This window comes from Sparus aurata, chromosome 16 (assembly GCF_900880675.1).
Source record: "Sparus aurata chromosome 16, fSpaAur1.1, whole genome shotgun sequence".
NCBI classification, from domain to species: Eukaryota; Metazoa; Chordata; class Actinopteri; order Spariformes; family Sparidae; genus Sparus; species Sparus aurata.
This window is the reverse complement of record NC_044202.1, coordinates 28,148,940-28,170,208: the sequence shown is the minus strand read 5'-3', so window position 1 is coordinate 28,170,208 and position 21,269 is coordinate 28,148,940. Positions and strand designations below refer to the sequence as shown.

Sequence of the window (21,269 nt, the reverse complement as noted above, 5' to 3'; positions counted from 1 at the left end):
ATTGCTGCAATTTAAGTTGTTAGAATACACATATAAAGCACTAGGGATGTTCCTGATTAAAGGACTGGTCATGTAAATGTTTCAAACATCGCTTGTCGTCACCAGAAATAGTGTAATCTAGTGTAAAAGGTGGCAGCGAGTCCGGCAGTATCTCGACATAGAAAATGAAAATAAGGATGTAGCCTGTGTCAGAGTAAACTGGCATACCGGTATAAGTGCTCGACCGGAGCAATGCATAACCACATTCAGTACCCACATCACACACACATTCACATCAGCCTGCTTGCAGATCTTGCCAAACAAATTTCTACAACATCCCCCCCTCAGAGAAGAAAATAACAGCTGCACCCCCCCAAATAATTATTATTGCTATCATTACTGTTATACGTCATGTTCCATGCATTGTCAGACATTGGGATGGCATTTAGCTCGGCAGCAGCAGCTTCTCCATCATCACTGAACACAACTGAACTCCGTTTTTATTTAAATGAGGAGCTGTTTGATAGATACCATTGATCCCACTGTTCAACAACCAAATGCTGATATAGTTGGCACTTAGTGGCACACATTAATGAACTGAACTATGTTAATGAAATGTGTCATCTTCTCTGACCACTGACATGCTGTGTGGCTACCGTTAGCAGTGCTAGCAGCAGCCTGCTCTCCGTGCAGGATAACATCCACATCTGATGATTTTGCAACTTTTACTAAATCATTAATAATTAGATGCTAAAATCATAACATTCCATCCATTTCTACATAGGCACTCTTTAAAAAAAAAGAAAAAAATAATTAAAATACCACTGAGCCATCAGCTATTCTGGATTGCACAACCTCATCTCAAACAGGCTGGGCTTTGAAACAGTTTTCTTTACCTTGGAGGCCTTGATTAGCTCCTCTGTTTTTCACCAAGATAGAGAATGAGGCCTCTGATCACATCCTCTCTTCTGGACTCAATGCTGTTGTGCTATAAAAAAAGAAAGGAGATCATGCCAAGTACAAACATCAGAATGCTAATATATAACTAACTATTTAACTGCAATAAGTACATGCCTCATTTACCATGTCACAGGTCTCATCAAGTTTCTTCCCAACAGCTTAGAGGCTCAACAGCCTGGGTGTGTATTGGTCCAACTTCCCCAGTAATGTGAACTGTAGTGGCTTTAGTGTGATCCTCCATAATTCATCCTTGATCTGCAAAAGAGGTCAGAAGTGAGATGGAGAAACATCTTGAGATACAGAAAAAAAGAATAACAGAGACACAGAGCAACAAAAAAAGAACAGAGTCATGCATTTTATTCTGACAGCCTCATCAGGCTTACTTTTGCTGCATTTTAGACTGGGCTGTCACAACATTTTTTTCAGTGAAAGACCAGAATCTCTGCCCCCAAAAATTACTTTTTGTCTAGTCCATAAACTGAAATAATCGAACATGTGTCCACTTTCCCCACAACAATTGTTTTTGCATACCTTCACCAGTGTGCTTGACACGATAAATCATCTGATAAGCACACAATGACATAGTAACTGACCACTAAAGAGATCGTCTATGCAGCACGCATCTCACTCTGCCCCCTGTACAGTGGGCTCTCTATTTGAGAACTCGGCGCGGTGTATCACCTGCAGCGTGGCTCGCTCTGCCCTCTGCTGCGGTTCGTGGCTAACAAGCAGACCTAACTTAACAACCTAGATGTAGGCTAAGTTACCTGCTAGTTAGCAGCCACCGCTGCGACCAAAAACCGGCCACACAAACCCAAACACACACGGCCGACTTACAGTAAAACACTCCTCGCTAACGGGGTTAGCTAACGGCTAACCCCGTTAGCGAGGGGTAGCCCCGTACACCGGGGTGTTAGCCGTTAGCGAGGGGTGTTCGCGGCACCAGGCGCGCCTCGCTAACGGCTACTGCCTCGCTATAGGTGTTAGCCATTAACGGTTAGCCGTTAGTGAGGAGTTACCGAGGAGCGCCGTGTGTCGCGAACACCGCTGGCTAACGGCTAACCCCCCCCGGTGTTAGCCGATAGAGAGGGATTCTGCACAGTGCCATAGATAGAAATGCATACTAACGTTAGTTTACTCTATCACTCTGGTTCTGCATGCAGCCATAAACCGGCACCCAGCGCTGTCTGATTAACGTAATGTGAAAGAAAAAACACATCCATGCTTACTTTAAATTATAGTCACTTGCAAACGTCAGGTTCAAATTACATTTGAAGCAAGTATTTTAAAACCTGCTAACATTTGTTTCAAGTTATACAGAAGTCTGTTGAAGCCACTGTTGTTAATTACAAATTACATCAGGTGCCTCCAGTTATTTTACTTATTTCTACAACAATGTAAAACCTGAAAGATTGTAGTAAGTAACCAACTATATCAATAACATTAACTAAATTCTTACCTTAACAGTTCAGTCTCCCATTTTTCAAATTTCTCCTTCTGTCTTTGCTCAGGCGTTTGGCGTGAATACCCAGAATGCACCACAGGGGGGGGGGGGGAGGGCAGTCGGAGTAAATACAAAGTGTAGAAGATTTGTTGATCCGCTTACATACAGCTTGTTAGGGAAAACAATCAAAATGACTTGTGTTTTGAACAAATGTAGAATAATTCACAACTTGATATATTCATGTCTAGAGACAAACTTTGTTTTGTATTGTTATTATCACAGGATTAATTATGTTACAATTATTTATTCTTAGATTGACTTGTTTCAGTGTATAGAAACGCCTGTAGGAACCAATAAGACTTATGTGGGAACCATTAAGACTCCTATAGAAGACTCCTGTAGGAACCATTAGACTCCCGTAGGAAACGTTAGTAGGGACCGTTGAAGTCCTGTAGATTTGTGTAGGAGATATTAGAACCTTAGAAAAACAAACCAAACTATTAGGACAACATAAGTAGCCATTAGAAACCATTAGAAACCACTAGGAACCATTAGAAACCAATAGAATATGCCTAATGGTTTGTCTGACTTTTTTCAGCAGGGTACATATCTGGGCCACATACAACTAACCACAAATAGCCCACATTTGGCATGCCATTACATAAACGGTGCCATCATTGCCAGACCTGGCCCACATCTGGCTAACATTCTATTTACCATGTCAGAAATAGGCCAAAAGTGCCGGCTTGATGCCAGATCTGGCCCAGACCTGTCTGTTACAGATCTGGGCCACATACACCTAACCACAATTGGCCCACATTTGGCATGCCATTACATAAACATTGCCATCATTGCCAGACCTGGCCCACATCTGGCTAACATACTATTTACCAGGTCAGAAATAGACCAAAAGTGCCGGCTTGATGCCAGATCTGGCCCAGACCTGTCTGTTACAAATCTGGGCCACATACACCTGGCCACAATTGGCCCACATTTGGCATGCCATTTCATAAACAGTGCCATCACTGCCAAACCTGGCCCAGACCTGTCTGTTACAGACCTGGGCCACATACACCTAACCACAATTGGCCCACATTTGGCATGCCATTACATAAACGGTGCCATCATTGCCAGACCTGGCCCACATCTGGCTAACATACTATTTACCAGGTCAGAAATAAGCCAAAAGTGCCAGCTTGATGCCAGATCTGGCCCAGACCTGTCTGTTACAGATCTGGGCCACATACACCTAACCACGATTGGCCCACATTTGGCATGCCATATCATAAACGGTGCCATCACTGCCAGACCTGGCCCAAATCTGGCTAACATACTATTTGCCATGCCAGATGTAGGCCAGAGGTGCCGGCTTGATGCCGGATCTGGCCCGGACCCGCTTGCTATGTGGGTGAGTGTTGGACCCCAAAGCAGAGGCAGACAGGCGTGTAGGTGCAAAAAATGTTTATTCTCACAAAAACTCCACAAGTGAAGGAGCAAAAGGTGTCCGACAAGGCAGGCCAGGAAACTCCAGTGCCAGGAGGGCTCTCAGGCACAGGGAAAAAACAGGAACTCAGGCATGAGGCAGCAAGGTACGCGAAACTGAAAAAACACATGAGAAAAAGAACATGTCAATATTTATTTACAACACAAGGTGGCAAAAAACTCCCTTTAGCTCCCATCTCGGCAAACGCCCTCTTCCCACCATCTCTTATTGACACGACTTTCCAGCTCTGGACTAGAAAAGGGGTAGGCTTCGTCAGGGACTTCTTCAGAGAAGGCAACTTCATGTCATTTCAGCAGTTAAGGGCAAAACTCAATGTTCCACAATCACATTTTTTCAGGTACTTACAGGTCTGAAGCTTTATCAAAAACATTTTACTCCTTCTCTTCAAAATCTACAGAGTGGCTGGTTAGAAGAATGCTTGAAGGTGGATCCTTTGCAAGGGGGGTGTTTGTCTGCTATTTATGAGCTGTTGCAGAAGGCAGCAACCCCCTCTTTGGACCATATTAAACAGCAGTGGGAGGCAGAACTAGGCTTTGGTCTTTCTGTACCAGAATGGAAGAGGGCAGTTGGCTGGGTGCATAACTCATCTATTTGTATCAGGCATGGTCTCTCCTCCAATTTAAAGTACTGCACAGACTCCACCTATCAAATAGCAGGCTTGCCAAACTGTTTCTTGGGACCTCATTTATAAACGTTGCATACGCACAAAAGAAGGCGTACACCACTCTCTACGCACACCGAGGGATTTATAAAAAGAGAACTTGACGGGAAAATGTGCGGTCCTCCATGCAAACTCTGACCCATGCGTACGCACATAACTGGGGTAAGGAGAAACTGCGCCACTGATGGCAGAAGAAAGAAATGGAAAAAACTGTGTGAAACTGATACTGATCGTGTGAAATAAATAGTAATATTACCTCTCATATATGAACAGTTTATTTGCAGTAATTTCTGTACCTACTAGATGTTTTAATAACCTTTACTAACTACAGGCTATTAAAAAAAAACATAGTTTTAAACATACACGTCAAGACTTCGGCAAGCAAACAGAGTTTCTTCTGGAACTCTAAAACTCGTTTTTATAATGTTAATCCTCACAGAGGCCAGGCCAGTAATACAATGTTACCCAGCGCTGTTAAAGTTACTTTATCAATTCAGCTGAGTTGCTGTATGTTTACTTTCTTCAGACATAATGAAGAGAGCACAACAAACCCTGCTCCCCTTTGGGAAGAAAACAGTAAGGCAAGAAGAGGACGAGAGGGGGAGAAAAGGAAAGAAAGGTGAATGAGAAGACCAGGTGCTGCCCCAGGATAGGATTATCAATGTCCCAAACACACTGATGTTAAACAATAATAATAATAATTAATAATAATGATAAATTAATACTGTCCTCTGATCCAATTCAATCATAATCATAATTATTCAATCTTAATGTAACTTAACTTAACAACATGTCTAGTAGTATCCAACAGTGAAATTGTATGACTTACATTTTGCTTGTGTTCATGTACTGTTTGTGTTTGAGTTTGCATTATTTGGTATATGAGTTATTTAAGTGTGTCTTAAAGTAAGGAGGTATATATTATTTTGCTGAATTCCTTCTTGGCAGGAGAGACACGTGGAATCTTGTCTTGCATTACACCCTGTTACATCTAGGCTAGATTATCTTTGAAACTTTGCTTATGTTAGGGCATTTATGTTAATTGGAATCAGTGTACTGTCAAAAATCAACAATCATACAATTTCAGTTAGTCTACATGCACGGTGACTGGCTGCCTGCCCCAATCTACTGGCTCTGACTGCCTTCATATCTCCATATCTGTACTGTAAACATTTTTTCTTGTTTTACGAGATTAATGTTCTTTTGTGCATTGTCCCTGTTTTAAATAAATAAACTCCTAAACACCGTGTCCACCAAATAATACAGCCTTCCTCTTCTCCACCTCCCCGACAAGAACTTCTACCTCACACTGAGTGAAATTCCGCTTCTTCGCCTTTCTCTCTGCTTTCGCCATGCTTTCAGTCATCAGTATGTATTAGGGCCGTTTCTCTGAATATTTATAGACAAATATGGGCGTGGTATGAGGACATAGCCAGAACTTTTAAGACAAGTGTCTGGTCAGGCCCAACCATAGCTGAAAAGAAAGGCCAAATGTTAGAGCTCAAACAAATATCCAAGAACCAAGTAGTAGAGATAATAAAAAACTTAAAACCAATCATTCAAGAGATCTTTTCAATTTAGATATAGCCTTTGTAAAAACACATGCCAATGCACTGGCCGAACCGCTAACCCACTTGATAAACCTCTCTATGGTAAGTGGGACGTTTCCGGAAGCCTGGAAACAAGCAAGGGTTACTCCTATATTTAAATCTGGAGCGACGGACCAATTGAACAATTACCGGCCAATCAGCATCCTGCCTGTCCTATCTAAGATTTTGGAGAAGGCGGTTGCAACACAATTAATGGAACACCTAGAAAGCAACATACATTTACATCCATTGCAATTTGGATTCAGGGCAAAATACTCAACAGAGAGCGCAAATTGTTTCCTCTTGGAACAAATTAAATCTTATATAGATAAAGGTAACTTGGTGGGGGCAGTGTTTTTAGATCTTAAAAAAGCATTTGACACTGTGAACCACAGCATACTGATATCGAAACTTGACAATTATAATTTCGCAGAAAAAACAGTGGCTTGGTTTAAATCATATCTTTCAAACCGTGAACAATGTGTTGCCATTAACAATGTAAAATCATCATTTTTAAAAACAAAAACTGGAATTCCACAGGGGTCAGTGTTAGGACCGATACTCTTCAGTATGTTTATCAATGACCTCCCTGATTCATGCCAAGGGGCTGATTTTCAAATGTATGCGGACGATGCTGTTATTTATGCCCATGGTAAAACAGCTGCTGCAGTCTCCCACAAGTTAAATGAACAGCTGGAGGCTGTAGCTCTTTGGCTTGACAGGTCTTGTCTAGCGCTCAACGTTAATAAAACAGTGTCAATTTGCTTTTCCTCTGGGAGGCGCCCTACACCAATTGTTTTAAATATTAACATCAATAATCAACCAATTAACCAGGTCACAGAAGTTAAATATTTAGGTCTAATGTTGGATGCACATCTCAAATTTGATAAGCACATTAAGAAAATCAGCAAAATAGTTAAACTGAACTTATTTACCTTCAGACTAATTAGAGATTGCTTAACATTTGAAGCAGCCAACATATATTTACACTCAATGATCTTTTCACACCTCGGCTATTGTGTAACTGCATGGTCGCAGGCCAGTCTTTCGGTAATCAAACCTCTGGAGAGACTCTATAATCGTGCATTAAAGATCTTAGGCAAGAGGCCGATGAGATCTCATCACTGCGATGTTCTGCGGGACCTGAGCATGCTCAGCTTTGATAATTATATAGCCTCATCCAACATTAACTTAATCTACAAATGCTTGCATGGTCAAGCCCCTCAGGTTCTCTGTGACCTGGTTCAACCGATGCAGGCTGTAGGGCGGTCAACGAGAAGAGCCGCTGCAGGGAACTGTAGGGTACCTCACCGTAAAACCTCCTTTGGCCAGTCATCATTCCTTATTAAGGGAGTTAATATATGGAATAGTCTGTCAACCGAGCTCAAGGCCATTCACAGTCATGGGCAGTTCAGGAGCAAAATGAAGGAATTCCTAAAAGACAATCAAGTATGTAGCCACATATAGGGAAATGTGGGTGTATTTTGTGTGTGTGTGTGTGTGTGTGTATGTACCTGCATCATGTTAGTTAATTTTTAGGCCAAGATTCAGGGAAAGATAGGCCAATATGTAATCATGTTATTTAATATATTCTATGGATGAATGGAGGGATGGATGAATGGATAGGAAGATATTGTTTATGAATTGATGGATAGATGCTTGAGTGGAGGGTTGGATGTATGGATAAGATGTTTTTCTTAAAAAAACAAAAACAGGTTTTTTGTATGTTATTTTAAAGGCCCCTCTAGGGACGGGCATTGGAAATTAGCTAAGGCTATAAATGCTATGATGCTTTCTGTTGGATTGTTGTACAACCCACATGATCTGTATCTGTCCCTATCAAATAAACCAAAGAAAAAAAAAAAAATGTTTTCATACTCTGTGTGTGTGTGAAAAATCCAATAAAAATATTCAAATATAAATAGATAGGACATGGGCCAAACAAAGAAGTCAAAGTACACTTCCACCATTTTTTTTCCCAAGGACAGTTTCTATAATTTTAGGTGGTTCTTAACACACTGATTTGTATACAAGCGTAGTTTTTTCTCATCAGTTTAGTTTTAATTAGTTATTTGATGCTATTACAAGCAGGTTTTTACATTATGATTGACAGCTGAGCTGTGCTCGTGATTGAGTTGGCAAGCTGTATGCATGGGAGCTCAATACTGCAGCTCCAACCTCTATCTCCATTGCACAGACTCTAGCTCCTGAAGACGACACCAGCACAAGATGGTAGCACTTCAGGGTTCTAAATTGGTGTTAATAAAAACTTACTAGCCAGTTTGGCCGGTGATGCATGAGGCAATCATGTCAGTCAGAGCCGCTCTACTGTTCTCGCTCCCTAGGCAGTACTGACTACATTTCCCAAGAACACTGTCGTGATGCTCCGCGATGACGTATAAGACGCCCATAGTCATCAGGAGAGCCTAAGGATTAAATCCGCCAAAACAGGTCGTATTGAAGAGAGCCTTTCTTTATTAAAAACGTCAGAGCTGGAGAAGATGCAGCTACTTTTTCAAAATGCCCACGCCATCGGAAAAAAGGGCAGGCCTTTCACCAACTTCACATGGATGTGTGAGTAAGTGAATTAGCGTTAACGTTACAATTTACATGTTTCAGAATCAGTGCATTTAATACGATACATAGTGACATACATGCTTCCACAGACACAGATGAAACTTTACAAAAAGATACTATGATATGATGATTAATTTCAGGGTGGACACAAATGAATACCAGGCAAAAGAGTTCATACACTACATAGCGGAGGATGAGAGAAGAAAGATGAAGGCAAGATTATCAGAGGGCAAGTTCATCTCGGTCATGTCAGATGGATCCCTGGACAGTGCAGTGATGGAAAAGGAAATGGTCTACGTCAGAAGTGCCAGTGAGGGGAAGGTTAAAGTTGATTTTGTCAGAGTAAAAGCTATCTCAAAGTCAGATGCTACAAATATAGCTGAAGCTGTGTGCAGTATAATGGACAGTGAAGTCAGCACTGATTGGAAGAACAAGCTGGTGGCCCTCACTACAGATGGAGCATCTGTAATGACAGGAGTAAACAATAGTGTAGTCACAAAACTGCGTGCAGACAGACCAAATGTGCTAGGGATCCACTGCATGGCCCATAAGCTTGAGCTCGCCTTTTCAGATGGAATAAGGAAAAATGTGATGGTCAGGAAAGCTGAGGACCTGTTGAGTGGACTCTACACTGTATACCACAAGAGTGGAGTGAACAGGGCCAGCCTAAAGCAACACTTCAGGGAGCTCCACATGAAGGCTTTGATGCCAACCAGAGTAGGTGGAACCTGGTGGCTACCACATCTCTTCAAAGCACTTGACCATTTTCTCAGTGGATATGCTGGCATTGTACGCCACTTAGAGGAGAAGGTATGTTCATTTATAGCCTACTAAAACCAGCAGTGTAGATGGATAATGTAATGTTTGCTTTCTTTTTCTCTTCTTCAGTTCTAAATGTTGCCTGTGATATATTGCAGTTGTTTTGTTTGTAGTCCCAGGAGGCCACGACCATCAATGTTGTTCTGAGGGCAAAGGCCAAGGGGTTCCTCAACATTGCCAAGGATGGTGGAGTGCTCAGGTTTTGCTGTCGTCTCCATGACACCATCTATCAACTGAGCAACCTCTCCAAGTCACTGCAGAGGTCAGTGTCAACCCTGGCTGAAGCTCAGAGGTGCCTGTCCTCCATTAAGGCTGTCATAGAAAAGTACAAGTCAAGGTATGTATCATATATCCAACAATATATGATTTGATTTTAGGTTGTGTTGGTGTGTTTTCACCTCAGTATAAATAAATAGATATAAATAAATAAATACAAAAATATATAAATAAATACATAAATAAATAAATAAGACATCCATCTATCTATCTGCACCACTGTAGACCTGGGCCTAAACTAAGAGCAATGCTGGACACAGACACCTTTGAGGGAGTCCTCCTGAAGCCTACTGATGCTGACCAGCATGACAAGGCAAAGAACGAGCTCATTGACTCTCTGTGCCGGTGCATCACTGCTAGATTTAGTGATGTGAACAGTGGTGTCCTGCAGGCTATGCGGCTGACCAGTTTCCAGTGCTGGCCAGAAGCAGACATGAGTTCAGGTTAGCAATTCAAATGTAATGGACAAATCTTTACGCATTTTATGTTTTAAGGCAATTGAGAGATGGAGAGATAAACAAACTCATCAGTCACTTCTGACCTCTTCTGCTGTCTGCTGGAGTGGATGTGGAGTTGATCCCTGATCAATGGACAATTCTCAAGACTGAACTGTACACAGCAGGATTCAGCCAAGGTAATTGGAGAATGATGTTTGAGAAAAAAATATCATACTGATGTACCTTAAAAGTAGCATTTTTAAGCAATTGCTTGAAAAGCTCTATAGAAATGTCTGATATTGTGAGACAGTTTTATTTTATCAGCAATCAGAGTGAATGCCATTTGTTAAAGGCACAATCCAAATATGATGCTATCTTTTAATAACTAAAGTTGCATTTGCTGTCTGACCCTGCTACAGGAACCTTTGAAAAGACCTGGCCTACTGTGAACAGAATGCTCCGCCATCGGTATCCTGACGTCCTTGATCTCTTTGATGCTCTCCTCACCATCCCTGCAACTACAGCTGATTGCGAGTTAAGTGTGATGAATCAGGTAAAGAGTGACTGGCGCTCACGCCTGAAAGGTGAGACCCTCTCTGACCTCCTGAAAACCCAGTTGTGCTCACCTGACATCAAAGACTTCGATCCAACCAAACCCATTGACATCTGGCATGCTGACAGTTTGTGCTCACACAGGCCTGAGTTTGTGCGCAAACATGGAACAAAAGGAACTGAGGATGGCTCAGATTCAGATGACCAAATGAGTTCAGAGAGTGCTGAGGAAATTTGATGCGGTAGAGCTCTGAAATGATCAAAATGAAAAATAAATGAATTTTTTGTTGTATGCATGTACTGTATGTGTATGTGTATGTGTATGTATTGTAATTGTGTTAATAAAATCCAAAATGTAAAAATAATTCATTTAGCGGCACTCATCTCTCTTATCTAATCTCTCTTATTTTCACTGGAAAGAATTTGGCTAGTGGAATTTCTGATTGGCTGGTAATCAAAAAAGTTAATTTAGAACCCTGTAGCACTTGTATTTGGGAAATTCAGACTTTGTTTTTGTACAATAAGTAGGTGGAGACGCTTTTGGAGGAAGCTTTCAATCTTAATTCATGTCAGTGATTGTAACACTATACCCTATATTTTAGAATATTTGGGGTTGTGATCTACGGATAAAACAGCCAACATTTTAGCACTTACGTCATCATCAAGACATTTCATCAGCCTGGTCAGCCAGCCCCACTATGCCACTCTTAGCTTTGTAAAGCTCAAGGAACTTTGCCAGATACTGGTCGAGCCCAGTGAAGGAGGAGCTCCTCAGGCCAACAGATGTACGGTGTGCAAATTCTGCTTCAGTCTGTGCATGCGGACAAAAGAATATGGTTTTAGTTAGTGCTTTAACTGGAGACTTTGAATGAGTTTAGGTTTAAAGAGATAGCTCAGATTCCATAATCAAAACTATTACTTTAAGAGCAAAATCTAATTTGAGAAAACAACTCAAAACACACACTTTACTTGCTGATCCTTGAACATGGCTGGCCACCTTTCCTTGACTTGAGCCACAAGGGGTTCATCTTCAACAATTTCTTTTCTCCATAAGGGGAATGTGTTACACATCATTTCACCTATTTTCTTCAAATCAACCTTTCTTTTCTTCATCTCCATGACCATGGCAGATCTCCGCCTTTCAAGGTCACTGAGGGATTTCCATTCGGGAAAATCTGGCAGAAAGTTCACTTGTTTGGCCCTCTTTAGTCTTTTTGGACTTGGTCCAAAGATTCAAGCATTGACTCTGACCTCGGAGCCATTCACATCTTTTGGCGGAAGTTGCCCATTTTGAACTTTAAACTGAACCTCCAGCAATACCACCCATTGGCAGATCCTGGTTCCTTCAGCCAAGGATGTTTGTTGATGAGAGCTTAAGCCACGTGATCATAATCTTAACATGTTGGATAGGGATTGTGAGGATATATGGCTTCTGCTAACTTGTAGATGATGTCAGACTTCATGTTTTTGATACATCAAGTAGGGTTCCATCTCTATGGTAGGCATCATTTCCTTGCCTCAGTTTTCACTCAACATAAAAAAATAATAACTGGTTGAGGCAACTGACATGTTTGTGTACCACTTGGGCCCTCTTCAAGGGAAGATGATGACAGGCTTGCTGTGTCTAGAGTTGAGTCTGTGTGGTATGTTTCATATACCTTGGTGTGCACTTTCAAAGTAGATTTATCTTTAAAGAGGTCTGACATGCAACTTAAATTGCACAGATCATTTTCAAAGTCAGAGTCTTGATACTGAACATGAGGTCGCCCTGAAGTCCAAGTTCGGTATTTACAATTGTGTAGAAGTGATTAAAGTCCGTGTAAAGCAAATTCTGCCATTTTCTTCTAAACACATTAAAAAGGTCATAAATGTATTTCCTTAAAACATGTAAAAAGCCATTCAACCATTTAGAATTTAATTTTGGAGCTAGGCTCACAAACTGTGTTTCTAAATTTCTGTGTTCAGGTTTTAATGGGCGGGTCAGAAATCATGGCTGCGGATTTGCAGAAACCCGGCCCTGCTGCGGAAGTGGTATGAATACATTCAGTGCATTAGCTTCGGTGGATTTTCAGCTCGCTCTCGAGTCTTGTTCGCAGCTAGCTAACCAGTCAACCAGTCAGCTAAACAGTCATGTCTCCTCCACATCGCTGGTGCATCTTTCCTGGATGCCACAGTGTGCAGGGTAACAGCTGTTAGCTTATTTAAGTTCCCTAAGGACGACAATGTAAGGAAATGGTGAATCGATTTGTGATTTTAAAATCACCGCCATCACCTGTCTCTGCAGTGTCCACTTTACCCCCGATAGTTACACTAACTGTCACCTGGTAAAGTCTGGATATCTGATTGTCCGCATTGTGTGCCCGCCTGCGACCGTCCCGCTGACAACAGGTCTCTCATCCGGCCTTATGTGCCCGCCAGAGAGTGTAAGTAGAGTTTAGATTCTCTGCCCAATATTTCCCGTCAATATCCTCGGCCCGGGTTGTGCCGGCCCTTGATCAAGCATTTGTGTGTGTGTGTGTGTGTGTGTGTGTGTGTGTGTGTGTTTTAAATAACTCAAAATAATCACTGCACAGGCTCGGCTCGGCTCGGCCTTGATTTTTTTGGGGCCAGATCTAAGCTCTAAGTGTAAGTGTGTGTTTATTGCACATTTGGGTGATTAAATGCATTTTGCTGAAGGTGCAAATCCTGAAAGTGATTTTACATCGTGCATCCTGTCATGCCCATGTAATGTTAGCAAATGTTATTGCATTTAATCATGACATGATTTGGCCTCATTCCCTGAGCGGCGTCCATCTGACAGCACAATGATAATCCACAGGTAATATTTTATGTGCACCAATATAGCTATGACAAGGAATTATATGTAGACTGGGGTTTTACGTTTGTGTGTAATGTAAAACATGGACTGTGAGGAACGAGGCTGAGCACTATCAGTGTCTGACTCAGAGTCAGTTTCTGGCTCTAATGGTTCAAACAGGTCGGGCTGGGTCCTCCGATGACGCTGCCAGCTTCCATTGTTACTGTAGGTTACGTCCTTGTACAGTACACGGAGGAGGCTCCCCTCCCCACGTGGGCGTGGCTCCAGCGCCTCTAACTGACACGCCCCCAGCGTTTCACAGCAGAGAGAAGTGCTTGTTTTTCCATGATTTTGAGACGTAATTTTATCTACTTGGTAATTTTTTTAATCTTTCAAATTTGGCTAAGTGGTCAATGACACATGCTTCTGTGGTGTGACTTTAATATTCTCAGGCAAGTTGTCAATGGTAACCCTTCTAATGTCATCTTCGCCCAAGATGATGCGCAGCAGCATGATGTAACTGTCTCAAAATTAAAAAAAACAAAAAAAACAGAAGGAAGTGTCAGAAAAGTTTAAATCCATTTACTCCTGCCAAACACAGATACAAGTAACAGACATTATTCATAGTCCTGAAATGATTCTGAAACATATCAAAGCTTTGCCTACTGCACTGTATTAAAGTTCATGAGCTTAATGAAGAACATGTTAAATGATGATTCTGTCATGATCACAATAGAGTTAAGTGTTAAATTTGCTGTGATTACAGTCAAAGAACGTGTAATGTTTAGCCGTGATTTGGATGAATGGATGTATTAAAAGTTTAGAATCTTAAAGCGAAACTCTCGCCAAAAAGCAACCAAGGCTTTATTTGGGATTGATTATGAGTCAAACCTTCGTGTGAAAGCATAATTATGACGAAAGAGGCACTTTTAACATTTACCGTAGTTTCGGTTTTGGGCACGTTAATTTTGAACGAGAGTGCATGGGGCAAGACAGGCAGGAGAGTAATGGTGAACCGCTCCTCAAGCGTGCCTGTCAGGTCGCACTCGGGTATCGACACTTTTTGCCTGCCATGACGGCAATGCGCAGGAGGTGCAGCAGCTAACGTGAGTAGTTCAAAAACCTTCTTTTTCATAAACTGTGTACACAAACAATGTTCTCAATGCTCTAATTCATGAGTAGAGACCCTGGTGATGCTACGAGCAAAGTTTCATGTTGTGTCGCGCCTTCTTAGTGTTCTAAAAATAGCGATTTTGATGCTAGCATGTCTTGCCCCATGCACTCCCGTTCAAAATTAACGTGCCCAAAACCGAAACTACGGTAAATCTTAGAAGTGCCTCTTTCGTCGTAATTATGCTTTCACACGAAGGTTTGACTCATATTCAATCCAAAATAAAGCCTTGGTTGCTTTTTGGCGAGAGTTTCGCTTTAAAGGAAGGAAAGGTTAAATCAGTAGAGAAGCTGCGATGAGTTGAGGCCAAGAGGAGATGTTGCAAGAGTGTTCGGTTGACAAGAGGACAAGAGGAAGTGTCACACCTCGGTCACGGTCAAAGGACGGTCAGATAGTTACAAAATCATTATCCGTCATCAAGGGATTATTAGTCATTCATTGAATGGAGAGACAGCTGGAAAATGTCCTAATTTTAACATAAACCAAGCCACTGTCCGAAGCAAGAGAGTATATAAACCGAGAATCACAGACTAAAGAGGGTTCTGCCACTCGCTCTAGCCTTGAAGCAACACCTGAGACGGAGTGCATGAGCAGCCTCAACAATCGCGAAAAGGATTACAAGAAATCTTCAGCAGCAACAAACAAAGGAAATAAGAGCACAACAGATTAACCATTTTTTACCAACAGGCTGTGGATTACAATTTGGACATTGGAATACTTTTGTTCACTCTGCTGGCAGGAAGTTTCAACTTTGAGGAAGTTTACGAGGGGTTGTGATTTACCTCAAGAATTTGGGCTTTCAGCAGGAAGGGAACAGCAAGCCATTGTACGACCCAATCCTCTTTGTCTCACCTACATTCAAGTAATTTAACTGGCCTCAACTCTTTTAAATGTATTCATTATTTACAGTGTTTAGATTTTAGGCAGTGTGTCCTAAGTGTAATCTACAGATGTTATTTCATGAATATCACTTATTACTTAACTACAACAAACTCTTATAACTTACCTTTATTGTTAAAGACAAGACAGCAAGACATCAGCTGCAGGCTGATGGTACAACTGTAAAAAAAGAAAAATGACATTAAATCAATGCAGCCATCTCATGCATTTTCTTGCTCTTATTTTAACTCAAGAGGGGGAAAAATAGTTACAAAACATTACCTTAATTTACAAGAAATGCATTCGGTGAAACCACGAGTTGACCTCACACAGTGTATGCTGACAATGGAATGTAATGGTTCAGCTCTTCAGGTTCAGTTACCATCAGTTACGCAGGGTCTTTTTTGCAGACTTCGTAACACCTGAGGTGCTCCAAATACAAGGCTGAGAAAGATTCCAGAAGAAAGAATAGCTTGTTGCATACAAGCAAGCACGGATCTTAAAAAAATCAGGAAGTCTATTTGTGCTTCCAGTTGACACAAACATTCCCTTGGTGTATCTTGTTCCATGCATGTATGCAGTTGTGGCCAGAAATACACGGTTAAGATTTCTACATTTCTTCTCAATCCCTTGCTTGACAGAAGAGGCCAGAATGTCCAGTGAAACATTTGATAATCTTTCTACGTCCACTGTTGGTTTAAACAGGCTGGGCATGTCCAGGCAGTATGCCAATATAAGTTCATGTCTGAGGGACAGAGTCAATAGAATGTTTTTGAAATTATTGACATCACAAACCAATTTCTTAAAAAAGCTAAGTTTAGCCTCAAAACAAAATGTCCAAAAATCAACAAGTGGTCCAAAGCAGTGAATTAAATGAGTAAAGTGCTCCAGAATATGGTGTTTAGGTTTCAGTTTCAGGCCTGGAAACACATTCAGTAAGAACTTCCTGTGTTCACTTATTTTGCCATCAAGGTAACACAAGCTTTCATCTGAAAAGATGGAGGATGCCAAAAGTTCCACAATGTCTTTAAGGTCCAGAATCATAGAACACGCATCATCATTTTTAGGAACAACATCACCTATGAGTACAAACAGCAACCTCAAAAGAGTCAAATTCTCATGGCCATTGCCTCAAATAGTTGCATTCACAAGTACTTTTTCTGAAAGTTTCCGTAGACGGTAAGATCTGTCATTTATAGGGGAAGCACTGTATGACATTGTTTAAATAATCCAATTTAAAGTACTTATGTCCAGTTATTTTTTTTTAAACACAGACAGAGCTCCAAAGGAACAATACCTTCTAAAAGGCCATGTAAAAAGTCAGGAGGAAACCCTGTTATACAATAAAAGTAAGATAATTTGTTTAATACAGTCTCTTTTCACTCCGTCAACACTTTTCATGTTCTCATTCTCCCTCAGCCTGCAAAACTTTTCATTATAGGTTCTCAATAAAAATGACTTACTTTGCACAGAACAACTATGAATATCACTACGACTGGCTAAACAAAAATGAAAAACTTGTCAACAATAAAGTACTCCTGAAAGCCAGCAAATGAATGTGCTCCCAAATTATCAGATGACAACACTGTACCCTTATACTGATTCCCAAACTGCTAATGTAAATCTCGTGGTTTTCAAGCAGTTGGAGATCTCTCAAAAGTGGTTCTACAATCCTCTCATATCCAAATGTGTTAGCATCAACACTTTTACACAGGAGAGGAAGGTATATGCTAGACAATGATGATCTGTATTTAATAGGTACATTTGGTATTACCCAGTATATTGTACAGAGTTTCTGTTTTTTTCTTGAGGTGCCTAAAGGGTTACAGACTTCAAAGTCATCAAAATAGCGACCCAAAGAAATACTCTGATCTTCCCTAGACAGAGGTTGGTTCTATTTGAAATATGATCCATCAAATAAAGTCTTGTAATGGCCAGGCTGGGATTCCGTATTGGCTTCCTTTAAAACTTTGTCAATAACGTCACCCCTATTTAACAATCTCTGCAGCGTTTTTAGAACTGTAACATAAACAAAGGTTTTCTTTAATGGCAAATCATATTCAACTGGGTCTATGACACCACATTTTTCTTTGAAATAGGAAAACCTTTTTTGTTCTGATCCCAGACACCCACTCTGAGAAATGAAGCTGAATGGACTGAGGCTGTGTAAAGCATCTGTTACCAAAGCTATAGAGTTTTCATCAATGTCACAACTTTGCTGCTTTAACATCTTTTTTACTGTATACTTACTTAGTTCACAAACATCAAAACACCAATGTCATAAAATTCACTAACTATTTCTTGAGTGGCTAATTTGGAAACATGCAAGACTGCTTGCATTCGCAGAAGTAACGATGCAAGCCTTTCCTGAATTTTTTGAGGGGCGTCATGGTACTCTGGTTCAGAATTATCAAGTGGCACATAAAAATCATTGTTATTGATGTCTGTTTGTGATTCAGCTGTTTCACATTCTGCCAATTCCTCAGTTTCTTGGGCAATAATTTTCAATAAATAGTCTTTTAAAGTACATTGTTAGTGACAACAAGATTTATGTGATGTCAAGCTAGAGAAAACGTTTGATTTGAAAAGACAGTGATCAAAAGGACAGGTAACATGTTCCCTAATCCTCATATGTTTCCCAAGATGAGCAATATATTGTTTTAGGTAGGGTAGAGGGTAATTTCTTCTGTAATGTCTATGGCTAATCTGGTAGTGTTCAATTATTCTCTTACAATTTCCACAGAAAAAAAGTACAAAGTTTACAAGTCCACTTCATTCAACATTAAAAAAAGAAGCAAGACACAAGGAGGAGAAAAAAGGCTACAGTTGTCATCATGTAGATCTATGGAATCAAATATGAAAAGGAAAGACTCGGTATTCAATATCCAACTTTTTTCCTTAATCACATTTCATGTGTAGCCCTGTCTAAAATCATTTAGGATACAGTGCATAAAATTCATTTCAAAATATAATAAAATGTTGTATTAAAAAGTTCATGGTATTTGAAAGAGAAAGTTCATAATATTAAAAAACTAATGGTTAAAATATGTGCTGGATAAAAGGTAAAAAATATATGTACAGTTTAATAAGACTATTTACAGTTAAAAGATAAATATGCTAAAAAGGTTAAGTTCATAGAGTTGATAAGATATCTGTGATCCAGAGAAAAGGAGAGATGAAGTAGCAGTATTCTTATGTGTAATCTAACTTGTTACCTGTTTAATGTCAATCATTTAATTCCTGTGTTTCCTTTGGTTGTTATCAAACTCACAAACCAATCAGAGTAAATTCACTGTGTAAGAGGTGGGACTAGTGGCGTAGGTTAGCTTGGTGCGTATTGAGCATGCGACAGGAGAGTCAGAGACGCTATCGACCAGAGAGCTAAGAAGGAGGCATCGTGTTGTGGAGAGCATTTAAGTTTTATCGTGGAGGTCGACTACTCGTTGTCCTGATACAAACTTCTGTGTGACCTGCAAGAGGTGAATATGATGTGTATGCCTGTATTTTGTGCTATATCTAACAGTTATAGTGTAAAGAGAGACTGGATGTGTAACACGGTTAGCGACATGCTAGCTAGCGGTAGCATGCAGTGCTAATGTGCCTGTGTATCGTAGTTTTAGCGTTAAGATGACTTTGAAGCTAAAGCGAACTAATGCTAATTCAACAAGAGATAGCAGTTGATATTGTGGCTCAACTTATGAATGATATCCTTAAAGGAGGCTGACGTTGGAGAAGGAGAGAGAGATCGAGACGGGTTTCCAACCGACGGCCCTGCTGTTTTTTCTTCCTTGTGACTTCGTTGCTGTGCACCATTGCCCACGCCTGTGTGTTTGAACTGTGACTGCCATTTCCATTGCCCTCATGAGACTGCCATCGCTTGTCCCCTTCTATCCCTACTAACAAACATTGGATTTGTGAGTACTAACTGAAACAATTGTGCACGTGCTTTTATTTTACGCTCAGAGTGAAGCGGCCATTACAGTTTTTAGGCCCCACCGCACACGAGCTTCATCCAACAGGCCTGCAACGGGTTTAAGTTTCGTTTCTGGTATAGTTCATGTGAATGTGTGTGGGCCCACAGGTACATATTGAGTTGTTTCCAGCAACTGTTTTGAAGGTAAATTGAATATGTTAAGAGGATCTGATTTCCTTTATCTCCAAGTATAAGAAAACAAGAGGTATTTCTTTGAAAGTAAAAAGAAGTGATTTTTGAGTACCTATTCTTTATTATACAAGTGTGTACAGCAACACGTTTTGTTTTGAAACTTAAAAGAGAAGTAACAATTTGAAGAAGCTGTAAATTTGCCATTATTTATATTGTAGCCATCTATTTCATAAGGAAATATCTTCCCATTTAAATATTATTTCATTTTGTATAAATAAATACCTGTGAGGTTTTTTGTATGGGACCTGGGTTACACATGTTTTGACTTTTTTCTTTAAAACAATATTGTTCTACAATTTCATTTCATATTACTTATTTTAACACCCTTTTTCAGGGGTTTTCAGCAGCGCAGGCGTTTTTGGTGAAACCTCCAAAAACATCTTGTCTCATCTTTCCACTGCTCCAAAACTCAGTATCTGTGGTTTGGTCAAATAAATCGTTAATTAACCGAAAAAGTGAGAAGTAGATGGGAAGGGGCCGAGCGAAAAAACGTGATTACGCAAGTGTTTTAAGCCACATAGCAGCCTAACTGACCTCCACAGTCAAGTTGACATACAACTAGAAATGTTACAGTTTTACAATAACTTCAGTAATCATTAGTCAAACTGATATAAAATTATACACTGTCGTGACAAACAGGCAAAATCACATTTTACAGTGTACTTGTACAGATAATTACTTAATTAATAAATCAAAGCTGCTGTAAGAGTCATCGTTTAAGCTAACTTCTGACCACATGAACGTGCAAGCAGTAATCACCAGACATAGCAGCAAACAGGAAGATCTCTGCTATCAAGCAGACAGAGCCGCCTGTGGATTTCTCTGTCCTGATCGGATAAGTGGTCACGGATACCAAAAAAATAAATTTCCTCTTTTACTGCATGAGCAACAGTAGGAAAGACATGTGTTACCTATACAACACACGATATAATAGTAGCCCTTTTCACACAGAGACTCTGCTCAATTGGCACAGTGAAGGCTCCCCATTTCTCAGCACTTTCTTGTTTACACTGAACCAAGCTGCTCCAGCGTGAAGCCGCACCAGTGTGTAAATTCAGCACTTGGATCCAAGAGGGGTGTGACGGTACACATGATGACATTGACATCTGTGTGGATTTTTCAAATGTGTTTCCCCTGATGTGCACTTGTTAATCTAAACATGTATCAGCCAACTGTTTATAATCATAATGCTGTTATAATGTGTTGAGAATGAGATCCTGACCTACCATGCATCCTGGAAAGTTAAAAAAAAACATATATCTTTCCCCTAATTACATAATTTCATAATTGCCATCAGTAAACAGCAGACCCTGTCTCCTCACTACCTGAAGGCCAGATTGTAATTGTGCACTTCCACCAGTAAGATACTGTAACCCCATCATTCAATTAGCCAATTATAACTACTAAAATGAATGAAAATATAACAAAATACTGACTGATAATCAAGTTTATTTTACAA

The 21,269-nt window shown here is 40.4% G+C and overlaps 1 long non-coding RNA gene across 1 annotated transcript; it reads right to left on the bottom strand.

The window, feature by feature from the left end:
• Positions 1 to 880: 880 nt before the first annotated feature.
• LOC115597450 (uncharacterized) lies at positions 881 to 2,459 on the bottom strand. The gene is made up of 3 exons (XR_003987105.1): positions 2,399 to 2,459; positions 1,063 to 1,194; positions 881 to 967 (listed from the first exon to the last, which is right to left on the bottom strand). It is a non-coding gene; the product is annotated as an uncharacterized LOC115597450 (long non-coding RNA).
• Positions 2,460 to 21,269: the final 18,810 nt, after the last annotated feature.